Genomic DNA, 17608 nt, shown 5'->3' with positions numbered 1-17608 from the left:
GGACAAGCCGGCTCCTGGCCCTTGGGTGATGTAAAGGGAGTGCACTGCTGGGACACATAGGATGTCTCCTACAGAGGGCCACTTCTACAAGGTTGAGAAACATAACTAATCTACAACATACATAAAAATACAAATAGCAATTTAGACAAAATGAGGCAGCAGAAGAATATGTTCCAGACAAAGGAACAAGATAAAATCACAGAAGAACTAAGTGACATAGAGATAAGCAATCTACCTGAAAAGGAGTGCAGATTAATTATTGTAAAGATTATCAAAGACTTTGGAGAAGGATGGATGCACAGAGCAAGAAGTTAGAAGTTTTAACAAAGAGTTAGAAAATATAAAGAACAACAAAACAGAGTTGAATAATACAATAACTGAAATGAAAAGTACATTGTTGGGGGAAATGTAAATTGGTACAGCCACTACAGAGAAAAGTATGGAGGTTCCTTAAAAAACTAAAAATAGACACCATATTATCCAGCATATCCACTCCTGGGCATACATGTCTGTACATGTATTTCCTGGCCCTTGCTTTGAAACTTCAGAAGCAATGAACACAACTAGCACAGAGATCTTGCTTTCTAAATACCATTCTCCACTATAATGAAACAAATGTTCTCAGAGAAATAGTTAATTCCAACACTAAGACATGGAAAATACAAGATGAACTTGGAATATTTTATTGAATCAAAGAGTAATCGTTAAAAAGTCATCAGGACATGTCAGAAAGATAAGCCATTTTGAAGGTACTGGATTATAACTCACTGACTAGAATAAGAATTCAAGAATCATAGTGATACAAATAAATCCACACATAAAAGAAAGAAAAAGGGAGAAGGGAAAATTCTTCCTTTCTCAGTAGAGTTCCAACTAATGATTACATATAATGAATGATGAGTTAGAAAATCATTAATGGATGGTAAAAGTAATGGGTGAAATTTTGATGAGGATGAGATACTTACATAACTTCCGACTATCTCCCCATAAATTACATATTATTTACAAAGGGGAAATGGCAATTTTAAGTAGAAGAACCTGGGAGACACAACCCAAACAGTGTGATCAAGGCTAACACTACCAGTATTGGGACAAACTGAAGTCATGTATTTCCTGATTGCATATGATGCACTGAGAAGGACCCAGCATCATGTCTGTAATTTTCTTGCCCAAAATGCACAACCTCAATCTGACCATGAGGAAATATTAGACATCCAAATTGAAGGATACTTTGCAAAACTAACTGACTGTACTTTTCAAAAATTTATTAAGAAAATAAAGGAACTGTTCCATATAAAAGGAATCTAAAGAGACATGTCAAATACCTGAACCAGAAAGAAGAATCATAGGACATTTTTAGAAAACAAGGACATTTGAGGACAAGTGACTAAATTTGAATATAAGCTATGAATTATATAATAATGTTGTATCAGTGTTCGATTTCTTGATTTTAATAACTGCTGTAGTTATATTAAAGAATTTTCTTGTTTCTAGTAAATACACAAGGAAGTGTTTGGGTACAAAAGGGAAAAAACACCACACCAATGGTGAAGAATCATTATTTTGCTGTTATTATTATTGATAAAGTACCCAAGGTGATTTCAGGACAAAGTTATACCATGCTATTGCCTTCGGAGGATCCTAACATTTCCAAGGCTTTAGGTTGACATATGTGGGGTGTAAAATTTACCATTAATTTGTACAAATTCTTGAGTATAATAATAATAATGTTACAGATAAGCCTGAATTTACATTCTAATTTTTCTAAACAATGATCCTGGCCTAATTCAAAGTAGTCTAAACTATGACAATTAGTCTTGAAATCAACCAACAGTGAGAGCTTAGTTGAGCTACAAAGGAAAGAAAAGCTTTGTAATACTGAGGCATCCCCATATTTGGTCCCACTTGGAATCAGGAGACAGAGAAGAGAGATGACTTATAATATGCTCCCTTAATAGTCTTTGTGCACAAACACCATCCATGCCTACCCCCATTCTCTTGCTCAACATACAGGTTCCTCTCTACCTCAACGCCACAGTCACTGTTCATATATGTTTTTGTTTTTAATCTGAGCAGGTATTGAATATTATTACATGGTTTTTAAAGCCCACACACACTGGCAAGAGTTAACAGGAATTCCAGATACTATCAAATATATTTAAACATGATGCTTGAGTGGTCTTTGCAGCTGGTAGGTTATACATAAAATATGTTCAGCCAGTGATAGCGTCCTTATCTAAAGACAGAAGCTAGCAAAATTTCATCCTGTGTGCTCTGTCAGATTGTTCCCTTGGACCAATGGCAGAAGACTCCCAATGACAAGTGTGAGATGCTATCTGAGGGTCATGGCAGTGGTTTTCTCATTGCCCTGGACAGAGTTCCCTGGCTACTCTCTTCATTTGAAGCGTGCAAATGAGTAGATGTGGATAGCAGAATGTGTGTGATCAATATACTCATGTAATTAGACTTGCTGAAAGGACTAGTCTCCCTATGAAAGAACCTTGGCCTTTCTGCCTAGATGGGGGCTCACATTGACTCACCTTCTTACATATTTTTCCCAAGTGACAAAAGTAAACTGACAACACAAATGATCAATTTTTAAAGTACCGCCCACCTTGTCAAGAATCAGGTCTTTTACTGCCCTGACTCATGGAACCAGCGGAGAAAATCCCTGGGAAAACCAAACCCAACACTCTCCTCAGTACACTGTCTGTTTTTATCTTATCTCATCTCCCTGCTGCTAAAAAGCACCGCTACTCAGTGCATATGAACCCATGCAACCACAATGCAGAAGTTCCTCCCTTAAGTCCTTGCACTGCACCATTCTTATACCCACATGAAGAGGCTCCCTCTTTAATCAACAGGTCAAGGTGGTACACCCTTTCAAAGTCATCCTTGTGTAAGCCTTCCCACTCACCCTAGCCATTGGTCCCTGACTATACAGTAGAAGTATTCCCCAATAGAGTTTTGGCAGGTGTATTTATACACTTTTAAATTGTACACACACACAGTGGTAAAATGCATGTAACATAAAATTGAATATCTTAACCATTTTTAAATGTACAGTTCATTTTAAAATGTATAGTGTTAATTAAGCATACTCACAGTCTTGTGTAACTTATCTCCAGATCTCTTTCCATATTGCAAAACTGAAACTCTATACCCATTAAACAACAACTCCCCATCACCTTCCTGCCAGCCCCTGGCAACCACCACTCTACTTTTTGTCTCTATTAGTTTGACTGCTCTAGGGACCTCATATAAGGAGAATCATACAGTATTTGTATTTTGTGACTGGCTTCTTTCACTTAGCATAATGTCCTCAAGGTTCATCCATGTTTTAGCATGGGTCAAAATGTACTCTCTTTTCAAATATTAATCATATATCATTGTATGTATATACCACATTTTGTTTACCCATTAATCCTTTGATGGACACTTGGGTTGCTTCCATCTTTTTTGGCTATTGTGAATAATGCTGCTACGAACAGGTGTACAAGTATCTCTTTGAGACCCTGCTTTCAATTTTCAGTTCTTTTGGGAATATGTCCAAAAGTGGAATTGTTGGATCATTTGGAATTTTTTTTTTTTTTTGAAGAAAACACCATACTGTTTTCCACAGTGGCTGCACCATTTTTCATTCCCATCAACAGTGTATAAGAGTTCCAATTTCTTCACATCTTCACCAACACTTGTTATTTTTGGTGGGTTTTTTTTTGGTTTTTGTCTTTGTTTTTGATAGTAGCTATGTTAGTTTGCTAGGGTTACTATAATACAGTACCACAGACTGGGTGGCTTTACCAACAGAAATTTATTTTTTCACAGTTCTGGAGACTGGAAGTCCAAGATCAAGGTCTCAGCTGATTTCATTTCTCTTGAGGCCTCTCTCCTTGGCTTGCAAATGGCCACCTACTCACTATGTTCTCACATGACTTTTTCTCTGTACATGCATATCTCTGGTGTTTCTTCCTCTTCTCATAAGGAGGAATTGGTCCTATTGGATTAGGGCCCCACCTTTATGAACTTGTTTAATTACCTTATTAAGATCCTGTCTCCAAATACAATCATATTCTAAGGTACTGGGGGGGTGGTTAGGGCTTCAACATATGAATTTGGGGAGGAGGACATGATTCAGTTTATAACAGTAGCCATCCTAATGGGTGTGAAGTGGTGTCTTATTGTGGTTTTGATTTGCATTTCCCTAATGATTAGTAATGTTGAGCACCTTTTTATGTGTTTATTGGCAATTTGTATATCTTCTTTGGACAAATGTCTATTCAAGTCCATTGTCATTATTTTAATCAGGTTGTTTGTTTTTTAGTTGCTGAGTTATAGGACTTTTTTATGTATTCTGTATATTAACCCCTTATTACATATGTGATTTCCAAATACTTTCTCCCATTCCATGGGTTGCCTTTTCCCTGTGTCGAGTGCATTTTTATATAAACATAGTTTTTAAATACTTTTAGTTTGCAAGTTTTTTTTGAGAGTAGAGTCCTAAAGTTACTCTTTCACTGATTTCATTCCAAATGTTTAGAAATTCAATAATTTGTCTTAAAATTCATGTCTTTTGATAATTCAGCAACCACTTGAGAAAAGTATCCAAAATCATGAAGGGCTTATAAACCTTTTATTTTCTTATATTTTCCCTTTTTAACCAGAGTGACTACCTTCCTCGTGTGTTCAAATCTTACTGTTTTCTATCACCATGTAAGCACATGTTTCTGCAAATATATCTATGGCCTTGAAGGCATCAATAGCTCCTTTGACAGTTCCCTGACTTCTTTGTAAGCCTGAGAGAAAGAGAGGTAGCTTTAAAAATTGTATTTGTGCCAAGAAAAAGAAAAAAATAAGGGATTACTCCTGAAATTATTCCAGTCAACAATGTGCTTGGCTAATTGTAATGTTGATTGACTACAGCAAAAAGAAATAATATGGGGCCTGACCTCAAGAATGCTGGAGTAGGGACCTCCAAAACTCTGCTCCATAAAAGCAATGAGAATACTGGCAAAAAAACTATCAACATTTTCAGAATTCTGAAATTTACCTAAAGGATTGTAACAATCTGAGGAGTGTTAATTCAAGACTGAATGACCGAATCTCTGTAAGAACAGCAAACCTTATAGTGTTTTAACTACCCCCATGCCTCTCTCTCCAGCTCTGTGGTAGCTCTGAAAGCTAACAGCCTCATAAATACAGTAGCCATGAGAACCAGCAGCCTAGCAGCCCCTGGATAAATACACAGATTGGTTTGGAGATCTCCAAAAATCTCTTCCCCAGAGAACTGTCACTGTTAGACCTGTCTAGCAGCTTGTTGAAAACTTCTTTCTCAGAGTCTGTCCTGATTCCTCTTGAACCAGGACTCACACTGTATGAACAGCCCTACCCACAGGGCATTTGTCAAAATGAAACAGCTGCCATTGCTTAACATCACAGCTGCATGTGATTGTGACATGCACAAGCAGGCCTGTCTGCATGCATAGTACTAAGTACAAGCTCAGGAAAAACCTGAAGCCCTAAATTCTCACCTTTGGCTTACTTGAGGGTCTGCACAAATTCTAACTCCACTGAAGTATTGAAAAACTGCCCAACACATACACAGGACCCCTTAGCAATGGCTAAGAGACTTATTGATTCAAGGTATTTAAGGAAATCTCTGTCTAATCATTACCTGACAAGTAAGCAAACTGGTGGCCAAAAACAGGAAAGAACACAGACTTTCAGAATTAGCAACAACACAGGCAAATCACTAAACAAACAACAACAACAATAGTAAATAGTAACAAATCACTAAACAAACAACAACAACAATAGTAAATAGTAACAACCTGGGTAGGAGCAGAGTCTGATTTTCAGAGTTGACACGTTATATTATTTAAAATGTCCAGTTTTCCATAAAAGATGCATAAGACATGCAAAGAAACTTGAAACTATGGCCAGTACACTGGGGGTTGGGATGGGAGTGGGAAAACTGTCTCTAAGAAAGACCAGAAGTTGGCTTTTCCAGACAAAGATTTTTAAATCAACTAGCATGAATATGTTCAAAGACCTAAAGGAAGCCATGTCTAAAGAATTAAAGAAAGTATAAGAATGATGTTTCACCAAATAGAGAATATCAATAAGAAAATAGAATTTATCTGTAAAAAAAAGAGCCAAATAGAAATTCTGGAGTTGAAAAGTACAATAACTAAAATTAAAAAATTTATTAGAGGGGCTCAACAGCAAATTTGAGAAAACAGAAGGAAAAATTAGCAAACTTGAAGACAGGTCAATTAAGAATATCCAGTCTGGGAAAAAACAACAACAAAAGGAAAAAATAAAATAAACAGAGTCTCAGAGACCTCTGGGGTACCATCAAGCATGCCATCATATACACAATGGGAATCTCAGAAGGACATTCAGCAGTTTCTTTCAAAAGTAAACATATTCATACCATATGATTCAGCAATTGCACTCCTCGGTATTCATCCAAAGGAGTTAAAAGTTATTTCCACACAAAAATCTGCACTTGAAAGTTTATAGTAGCTTTATTCATAACTGTCAAACTTAGGAAGCAAACAAAATGCCCTTCAGTAGGTAAGTGAATAAATAAACTGTGGTATATAAACAATGGAATATTATTCAGGACTAAAAAGAAATGAGCCTTCAAGCCATGAAAAGGTATGGAGGAGCCATATATGTATACTGAGTGAAAGGAGCTAACCTGAAAAAGCTATATATGATACCAACCACATGACATTCTGGAAAAGGAAAAACTATAGTGACAGTGAAAAGATCAGTGGTTGCCAGGGGTTGGAGGTTGGAGAGGGATGAAGAGTCAGAGCACCGACAGCTTTTAGAGCAGTGAAAATACTCGATATGATACCCTAATGCTGGAGGCATGTCATTATACATTTATCCAAATCCATAGAATATACAGCACCAAAAGTGAACTGTAGTGTAAACTATCAACTTTGAATGATTACGATGTGTCAATGTAAGATCATCAATTGTAACAAATGTACTCTAATGGGAAATGTTGATAATGGAAGAGGCTATGCATATGTGGGGGCAGGGCATATATGGGAAATCTCTGTACCTTCCCTTCAATTTTGCTTTGAACCTAAAACTGCTCTTTAAAAAAAGTCTTAATATTTGTAAAAATTATGGAGCAAATAAAAAAGAAAGCAAATAAAATAACATAAACCTTGAGGTGCAAAAAAAGAAAAACAAAACAAAAAACTGACAACTTACTATGAAGCTACAGTAATCAAGACAATGTGGTATTACTGGCATAAGGAAATAGATCAATGGAATTCAACTGAGAGTCCAGAAATAAACACTTACATTTATGGTCAACTGATTTTTAACAAGTTTGTTAAGATAATTCAATGGGAAAAAACAGTCTGTCAAGAAATGGTGCCAGGACAGCTGGATATCTGATGCATGAGAATAAAGTTGGTCCCCTACCTCACATCATATACAAATTTTAATCCAAAATGGATCAGAGGCCTAAATTTTAGAACTAAAACTATAAAACTCTTAGAAGAAAAGAGAAATAAAGCCTCATGACTTTGGGCTAGGCTATAGTTTTTTGGATATACCAAAAGCAAAAGCAACCAAAAGAAAAAAAAAAGATAAATTGGACTTCATCAAAATTAAAACTGTGCTTCAAAGAACATCATTAGAAAGTAAAAGACACCTCACAGAATGGGAGCAAAGTTTTTCAAGCCATTTACCAAATAAGGGACTGCTATCCAGAATATACAAAGAAATCTTACAACTCATCCATAAAGAAACAAATAACCCAATTTCTTAAATGGACAAAGGAGTCAAATAGAATTTCTTCAAGGAAGATATGCTAATGGTCAATAAACACATGAAAAAATGTTCAATATCATTAATTATTAAATAAATGGAAATCGAGATCACAGGGAGATACTCACGAGGATGGCTATACAAAAAATATGGATACTAACAGTTGTTGGCAAGAATGTGGAGAAGCTTGAACCTTTATATGTTGCTGGTGAGAATGTAAAATAATATAGCTGCTTTGGAAAACAGTTTGGCAGTTCATCAGAAAGTTAAGCACAGTTACCATATGACCCTGCAATTCCACTCCTCAGTATATATCCAAGAGAATGAAAACACATGTCCACACAAAAACTTGTACATAAATGTTCATACCAGCATTACTCATAATATTAAAAACAAGAAACAAAATACCCATCAATTGATTAATTGATAAATAAAATATGATATAACTATACAACAGAATATTATCCTTCCATAATTTCGATACATGATACAACACAGATGAACCTTGAAAACAATGTGAAAAAGTAAAAAATTGGCAAAATTCTACGTGCAGAAAGTATTATTTTATCACCACAAACAGGAAAGTCCTCTGTCGACTTACCCTTGCTTTCTAACCACTACCAGGTAGAATGACAAGATCAATTGTTCCAATATTAAAGCCATTGATTTTGATGAATATTTTTCATCTTGTAACTGGTCTGTCACTAAAATGCCTACGCAAAAAGCCTGTATCAGAGATTGGTTCCAAGCCTAGTAATTAAATATTTTTTGTAAATGACTTTGTAAACTGATAGAGCAAATATTTTGCCACCAGCTTATCTTGGATAGTTGACCTGGAAGTATGTTGCTTAAAGTTAGAGGTGCTTTTGCTGTCTGAGACCTGCATTTATCAACATGCCCTTAGAGACATTCACGAGCCAAACTGGTGTGTTTGTGGTCACCTGCCCACCCAAATATTGGTTCTGACCCAAGCTGCTTTCTGTGCAAAGCCTTGTCTTCATTTGTAGGCATTCCATGCGGAGGAGTATTGGTTTTCTTTTTAGTTGAGGTTCCATCAGTGTTCCTCCACGGTCATGACAGAACATCAACTCTTGTTCAGTGGGCTGCAAAAGCAGGGGGCTTCATTTAACTGGTCACACAGAATATCCGCAGGCCAGTCATTTGTCAGCGAGGATACTCGTGAGCCCATAAGTGCTTAATATTTACTAGAAACTCACTGGAGTCATGAGCAGTACTATTCTTACCAAACTCTTCATTGCCATTTCTGTAGTCATCCTACATCGGGAAACACACTAGGAAGCTAAACGGTAAAACACATTACTATAAGAATGTTAATGAGGATGTTGTCAGGACCAAGAGGAGAAAGTTTTAATCTCTGAAGAAGTAATTTTTATGACTTTCCTAAGCAACTGGTTTATTTCTACCTTAAAAATACTAAACCATGCAATTTATCCCATTTCCTTCTTCGCGCTGGCCATGAGAACACTCTGAGGCGTTCTCTAACAACTACCCAACATGTATGCTGCATTAGCTCATGTGGCTACCTCTTATTTTCTACTCTTATTTTACCTTGCCCCTATTTTCTCACTGACTAGTGTTTTTTTTTTAATCTTTTTGTGTATTTTTGTGAGCTGCTTCAAATACATCTTGCAAGGAGGACAGATATAAATAAATACATTTTTGTAATAGTGCTGTGTGAAGGATAGTTCTACAAAGCAGTACGATAAAAATCTTATCAGAAAAAGGGACTTCTGTAGAATCTCTGTGGGTAGAAATTCCATTCTCACATAATTAAAAAGTCATAATAGGGATGTGTTACAGTCCACCTGACCACGAAACCAAGATAGAAATGTTAATTGAGATTGTGGAAGCTGCGAAATTAGGCTAGGTAGTAATAATGGGAGATTTTAATTACTCCATCATAGATTGGCAAAATGCCTCACTGGGACAAGGGTTAGAAGGGAGATTTTTAGATAAATTACTGCTTCCCAGCAAAGGTAGAGAAGGAGGCTGTGCAGCAGGGAAATATACCAGACTGGGCTCTGACCGTGAATGGAACTTGGTCTATGAGGTGATACAAATTTATTAACAGTGACCACCATGCAATTGAATTCCACAGACTTGTGGGCAAATGAAAATCGACTACATGTCCATTTAATACTAGAAAGTGTCCTAGGACAAAAATGAAAGTTAGAATTTTAAAACTCAATAACAAACAAGAAAGAAACCAAGGGAATATTTTCAAAGCAACTTAGCAACGCAAGAAAACATCCGAGAGGTTATAATAATCCTCAGTGGTTAGTTGACAGAGTCAGAAATACAAGTGTTGGGAGAACAAGAAGGGAGATGTTTTCATAAAGCAGAAAAAGAGCCAGGAAAAGAAATCATGTAAATTCACAAAATATGGCAGGTTTTGAGAAACTTCAAAATGAGATAAACCAAAAAAACAAAATATGTGATGCCTCTTATAGAGGTTTCCAGCAGGACTGGGAAGATATTCCTTAAATCTATCAAAGCAAGGGAGACATCTTGAGAAACAATGGAATCTCTTTAAAATAATGTCACAAAAGTTGAACAGAAAGAAGAACAGATAGCAAAAGCCTGGATAAAGCTTTTGTCTACCCAGAAAGATCTCCGCTTCTAAAATATCCTCTGAATCCAGGTAAGAATTAAGACTGCTACAAATAGTGATCATGAAGCAGAATGATAAGCTAATGTACCAAAACAAATGTAGATAATTTGGAGAATTGGGGAGTAAAATACTCAAAGAAAGAATAGAGCAATTTTTGTTATAGTGTGTACCTAGTGTCATTATAGATGGCCTCAGTGCTAGAAATATTGAGACCCATTTCTCTTCTGATGAGGCAGGAGGACTATAATTAAATAGAGGTTTACTGTATACATTTAAAAAAAAAAGAAAACCCACTCAGAGGGAAGAGGATATGGCTTATGAATGGGTGAACAAATTAATGCATTGCCATTTTTGACGTCAGATGTGTATGCTAGTTATAGATACATTAAAAATGGTTAACCAAGAATATACTTTAATTGAATCATGATTGGGGGAAAGGGAGTACAGGGAGACTATTTTAGGCAGGAGAAGTATAAAAACACTGTGTGTCAGGGATTGGTTCCAGGCCTACTGGTTTAATTTAACATTTCTGTAAATGAGTTGAGAGGGGGAGCAAACAGCAAGTCTCTAAACAGTTCTGATTATTAAAGAGACATACTAATGAAGAAAAATTCTAAAAGTATTTTAGAGTATTTAAATAGACAGAAAAGTGGTAGATGGACAATACCTGTAGGCATACATAAGGCAAATTTTCCTAACAGAGGAGAGCTCCAATTAAAGAAATATTCTATGTAAAACAACACTCTTTCTAACTTTGCACCCAAATCCTTCCTTCTAATTCACCTGCCCACTGAGGCGGTTCACAGGGAGAAGAGCTGTCTTTACAGGATGAATCTCAGGGCTGTTGAGGGCACCGTTTGTTTCAACAGAAGCAGCGTGGTGCATGGTTGCATGGTGCTCAGCGTCTACAAATCACGTTCATAGCCAGCACTTCATTGCATCCTGAAACCAGCCTGCAGGCTGTTGTTCACTTCCTTTCCAGATTAGGAAACTAGGGCAATAAACACAAGCAGGCTGCCTGGCTCACCTCCACCTGTGGCTGCATCTGCAGGGCTGGTCCTTGTCCCTGTGAGACACCCTTCTCCCAAATGTTAGGATAAAGAGGCCCCTTGGAAACTTGAAGAAAAACAGAATTTGAAACAAATAAAAATGTATGCAGTCACACAGCAGATAACAAACTTAGAAGATTCATTCCCAAGAAGTTAACACTAAGAGGAAATGAAAATAAATGTAAAGAGGTTTGGTAACTAGGAGAGGAGGGATAAACCCAGTGGTCATTTGGGATGCCCTTCTTTCCATACTCTAAATCTCACACAAAGCTACTCTTGCTAAAGTATTCCCAAACTGAAGTTGGTTTGAGCACCTCACTTCTTTCAAAAGCCCATTCTAGCCCTTGAGGTGTGGACTGCTGTGCTGTGACTGACTGCCCCTGTCTGGCACCACAGTATCCTGGGAACGGCCTTGTCTCTGTCCTGTGACCCAGCTTCTCTAGCCCTCTGACACTAGAGAAGCCCCATCCCTCCCTCCAGATGCCACGCAGAACCCCAGCCTGCTGCCACCCTTGAACTGAGCACCTTCTTGGCTGTGGCCCAGATCCTCATGCCGGGCACTGTCCTCCTGTGGCCTTTGTGCTGCCCTGTTCTCCTGTGGGCGGTGGAAAGGCAACCACTGAAAGACATCATTTCAACAGACAGTTGGAAGTGTAGGATTTGCAACCTTTCACTAACCTTAAGTAGAAGCTGCAAATCAATCCGGAGTCTGTAATCCCCCTGATTGCATCTCTTCAGGAGAAGTTTTATAAATGAAGTGATTTGCAGATGGTCTCTTTGATGCTGTTACCTGGGACCAATTGTAGAGCCCTGGCTGGAAGAGGCAGGACTCTGAAGGACTCAGCACTCTTATCTCACGCTGAAGTACCTATGGTGTACGTATCGCAAAACTACACGTATTCTGGGTCTGCTTTTTTCTCCCACCTGTGAAGAAACTACTAAATATCTTGGTTCTGAAATGGTTTTGTTTTGCTCCCTAAATAACAGACAGTGATTGTTTTTCTTATTTATTTTATTGAAATATAGTTGATCTACAATGTTGTGTTAATTTCTGCTGTACAGCAAAGTGATCCAGTTATATATATATATATTCTTTTCCATTATGGTTTATTACAGGATACTGAATATAGTTCCCTGTGTTATACAATAGGACCTTTATCCTGTTGTTTATCCATTATATATATAATAGTTAGCATCTGCTAACCCCAAACTCCCAATCCATCCCTCTCCCCATCTCACCTCTCTCTCCGCAACCACAAGTCTGTTCTCTATGTCTGTGAGTTTGTTTCTGTTTCATAGATAAGTTCATTTGTGTCATAATAGATTCCACAGAGAAGTGATATCAAACAGTATTGAGACAATGATTGTTTAAAAAGGGGCTATCAAGAGGTAGTAAAGGAAGTAAATGAGTACTTTATACTGCTAAATTACAAAGAGGTAGGTGAGGGAGCTTTGACATTAAGCATATATGATACGCTGAAATAATTACACAGAGTTTTATACTAACATATCTACAAAAAAAGAGCTGAGAGTAAAGGTTTCTCTCTTGAGCTGAGTAAGGAAAGTAATTTATTAAAGAATGATAAATAATAGATGTAGCTTAGTGAGACATATACCTAACACCTAAGGAAGAGGGACCTAACTTTACGAGTGTTGTGAAGGGACCACACTGTTGTAATCTGATCTAATCTTCCCCTAGGTCAGTATGGTAGATTGTGTGAGAACAGGAACTCTGGACCCAGGTAGCCTGGGTTTCAAGTCGCAGTCTGACACTCACTAGCTGTGTGACCTTGGGAAAGATAATCCTATCTCCAACCTTGGTTTTCTCATCTATATGAAGGAGATAACAGTCCCAACCTCATGGAGTTGAAAGAATAATATTGAAAGCATATAGAATAATTAAATAAATGCAGAAGTTTACTAGCTTATGAGGTTAAAACTAGACCCCCTTCTCTGCTGTACATTCAGCTGAAATTTGCCTCCTTATAAAAGTCCATGCATTGGCCCGCTCAGCAATAGAAAATATTGACTTTTCCATATGCCAATCCTTTAAATATTGAAAGACACATCTAGAATTTCTTTCTTAAAATACTTCTCCAATATTAATTATACCTCAAGTAAAAATAAATAAATAAATAAAATACTTCTAAATGTGACCAGACATGTTTCTTCACATTTGTCACATGTGCTAAGCTCCACATGTTGGCTAACCCAGCAACCAATCCCAAAGTTTTTCATACGTTCTTCCTTGCTGCCTCCCACTATGATGCTAGGACACCAAATGTTCACTTCCCCAGCCTCCCTTGAATCTAGAAATAAACAAGTGGCCAAGGAGACACAAGGAAAATTCACCTGGAGACTTCTGATTTTTTTTATAGAAGAGCTATATCCACCTGCATTGTTCACTTTTCCCCTTCTTCCTATCTTTAACTCAGGTGTGATGCCTGCAGCCACAGTGGTTGTCTCACAAGCATGAAGCACTAGTCGTGAGGATGCTAAGGATGGAGGAACAGACATAGGCAAAAAGTCTGGGCCTTGGCGGCAGGGTTAAGCTGCTGAATATGTGTGGTGACTGTCCATCTCTGGACTTCTAGTTATGTGATGAAGATAATCTCCTTTTAGTTAAGCCAATGTTAGTCCAGAAACATCCTAATCAGTGCATCTTAAAAGTTAGTTTGCCAAGGTTCTTGTTCTCCTACTTCTACTCCCTTGGATGTAGGTTACTCTGATATCATCATTTTAAGGCATGGTTCTAATCTTCTACTTATCTGCCATTTTTTATAATTTCCTAAAAATCAGGGGAATGTTCTAAGATCCCGTATTTAAGTTCTAGAACATAAAATTTATCTATAACTGGAAATACAAAAAATATGTTGCCTTTAGGAAAATAATAAGACCTTAAATCTCATATAAAAATATACCAGTGATGGATTAGTGATCTATCTTTTTTTAATTAGAAAAGTACAAGAAATAAATATAGAAGAATATTTTTTAACTACTGGGATTGAGAAGATTTTTATGCATATGAAGAAAATTCCAGAAGCCTAAAGGAAAAATAAACAAATTTGACCACATAAAAATTAGAATTTTCTATATGTAAAAAGGTAAAATATAAGTAGTGGAGGAGAAAACAATATATAAAATGCATGTAGCAGACCAAGGATTACTGTTGAGAACACATTAAAAAATTCCAAGTCAATAAAAAATAATCAACCTATTCAAAATAATCAACCAACTCACACAAAAGAAACATAAATGTCCAAAGAAAACATAGTCTATAGATTTTAACAGACACTTAATCTAAGAAGATGGCAAATAAGCACATGAAAAGATGTTTAGGATCATTAATCATTAGGCAAATGAAGAGTCAGACCAGAATGAGATACCACTTCATACCTGTTAGAATGTCAAAGATTAAAAAGACTGATCACACCAAGTGTTGGCAATGATATAGAGCTACTGGAATTGTTACACACTGCTGAAGGAAATGTAAACTGGTACAACCTTTTGGGAAAAGAGTTTGGCACTGTCTTAAGAAGTCAAACCAACCACGTGACGCATCATTTTACTCCTAGGCATTTACCCAAGAGAAATGAGAGCATACATCCACAAAAAGACTTGTACATGAACGTCCATAGCAGCTTTATTTGCAATGTCCCTAAACTGGAAACTGTTCAAATATCCTTCAATGAGTGGATGGACAAGTTGTTGAATATTACTCAGTATTAAGAAGCAATGAACTATGATATATGCAACAACATGGAGAATCTCAAAATAGTCTAAGTGAAAAAGCCAGACCCCCCCAAAAAATAAAAGTACATAGTGCATTTTTATATTTATGTAAAATTCTGGAAAATGCAAGTTAATCTATAGTAACAGGAAGCAGAGCAGTTTTTGCCTGGGGTTGTATCTGGAGGAAGGGAAGGGAATAAGGAAGGATTACAAAAGGGTACAAAGAAACTTTGGAAAGTGATGAACATGTTCATTATTTTAATTGCTGTGAGACTTTGCTAGATGTATACTCATATGTCAAAACTCATCAAATTATACACTTTATATACAGAAAATTTGCAGTTTATTGTATGTTAATTAGGCTTCAATAAGATGAACAAAGCAAAAAGAGAGAGAAAGAGAGAAATATGACACCTAAATGCAATGCATGATCCTGAATTGGATTCTGGGTCAGAAAAGAAAATTGGCATAAAATGCATTATTAAGACAATTGGTGAAACTGTAAATTAAATCAGAGTAGTATGATTTAGATAACAGTATTATATCAACATTAAATTTTCTTAATTTAGCAATTGTACTACAGCTCTGAAAGAGAATATACATGTCCTTAGGAAATGCACACTGAAGAATTTGGGAAGGAAAATGTGTGATGATTGGAACTCATTCTCAAAAGATTCAGAAAAAATAATAGCATAATAATAATGTGTGTGCATAATATATATGGAAAGAGAGAATGCAGAAAAATGTTCAGGTTTGATAGACTTGTAGGAGCTCTTTGTACTCTTCTTAACACGCTTCTGTATATTTGAAATTATTTCTAAATTAAAAGGTGAAAAATTCCTATGAATGGACACATTGTGGTAAAGCCATTTGTTAGTATAAATATCTCTAAAAAGGATATTGAAACATTTGTTCTTATGAGCAAAAGTTCACAATGACCTACGTAGGCATCTTTAAGAGAGGTCTTAAATAAATAGCTACACTCAAATTAAGAAATATCATGCTGACTTTGAAAAGAATAAGATGTACCTCATTCTTTCCTGTTGAGAAAAGTTCTTCAGGATATATTGCTAAGTTAAAAAGCAAGCTATATAACAACATGCCAACTCTGATCCATCTATGTAAAAATAAAGAAAAAAATTCTATATGACTCTATATAACAGATTTCTAGAAAATAATTTGAAAAGATATACAGTTGACCCTTGAACAACACAGGGGTTAGGGGCTCGACCACCATGTAGTGGAAAATCCGTGTATAACTTATAGTGGGCCCTCTGTATCCCTGGTTCTGCATTCGTGAATTTAACCAGCTACAAATCATGCAGTAATGTAGTATTTGCTATTGCAAAAAATCTGCATATAAGTGGACCCGTGCAGTTCAAATCAGTGTTGTTCAAGGGTAGACTATTCATAGAAATCTTAACTGTAGTTTTTTCCTAGGAAAAGACATTATATCGGGGGTGGAGGTGAAGGATTTGGTGAAGTAAAACCTTTACACTTTACTATACTTGCTTTGAGTGATTTTTCAATTAGTATGCATATACGTACTTGGAACAATAGATTTTACTTCTCTTTGTCATTTGTAAACATTGCACTAGCAACCCTAAGTAATGCACATTGCTCAAAATATGTTAGGGATTAAAGGGTAAGACCCATTCTGAAGCGTGTTCTCTGTAATGCTTTTTGATAGGATTCTGCTCCTGTTTCTAATTCATTCTTCTATTGGGTCCTTTTTATTATTGTTGTATACCTCTCCCAGGATATGAGTCCATTGAAGACTCTAGAGAAACCTTAGGAATCCTTTTCACTACTTGTCTTTATTTTCCTTACTGCATCTCTGAAGGCTGTTAAGAAGGGGCCTCAGTTTAGACCCTGCAAACCCCATCTCAGGCCATAAGACTATACCCCTAACTGAAAGAAATATATGTCACTGTCAAATTCAAATGAAAATGTATCTTCTTTTGCAGGAAATATGTGGAAGAAAATTTTATGGTCACAGACTGCCTTTTTCAGTTTGATTTCTGAAAACAATCTCACAAGGATACACAAAAAGATGTTTCTTTCATTCATCATCTCTTTATGTTTCTTGATTAAAATGAAAAGAAATTCACATCATAACAATGCCAATTGATTACAGATATGAAGCAATCAAATGTGCCTCCATTTCTTCTTCTAGAAGCCTTTGGAATGAGGTGGCAGGCATTCAGGACAGTGGAGGGTGTTGGGAACTGTAGGACTGCTTTTCTCTTCCTATAAGCAGAGACGAGAGCTGGCTACTAATTTTATTTCTCAAACTGCTGGTTTCAAAATTTCCCAATTGACCAACACAGTTGGATATATTTCCCTGAAGGGTTCTATTGCCTATTTCACTCTCTCTGTTTTGGAGAATGCATAGTAG

The sequence above is a fragment of the Tursiops truncatus genome, chromosome 4, assembly GCF_011762595.2.
Source record: "Tursiops truncatus isolate mTurTru1 chromosome 4, mTurTru1.mat.Y, whole genome shotgun sequence".
NCBI lineage: Eukaryota > Metazoa > Chordata > Mammalia > Artiodactyla > Delphinidae > Tursiops > Tursiops truncatus.
This window is presented reverse-complemented; position numbering follows the sequence as displayed.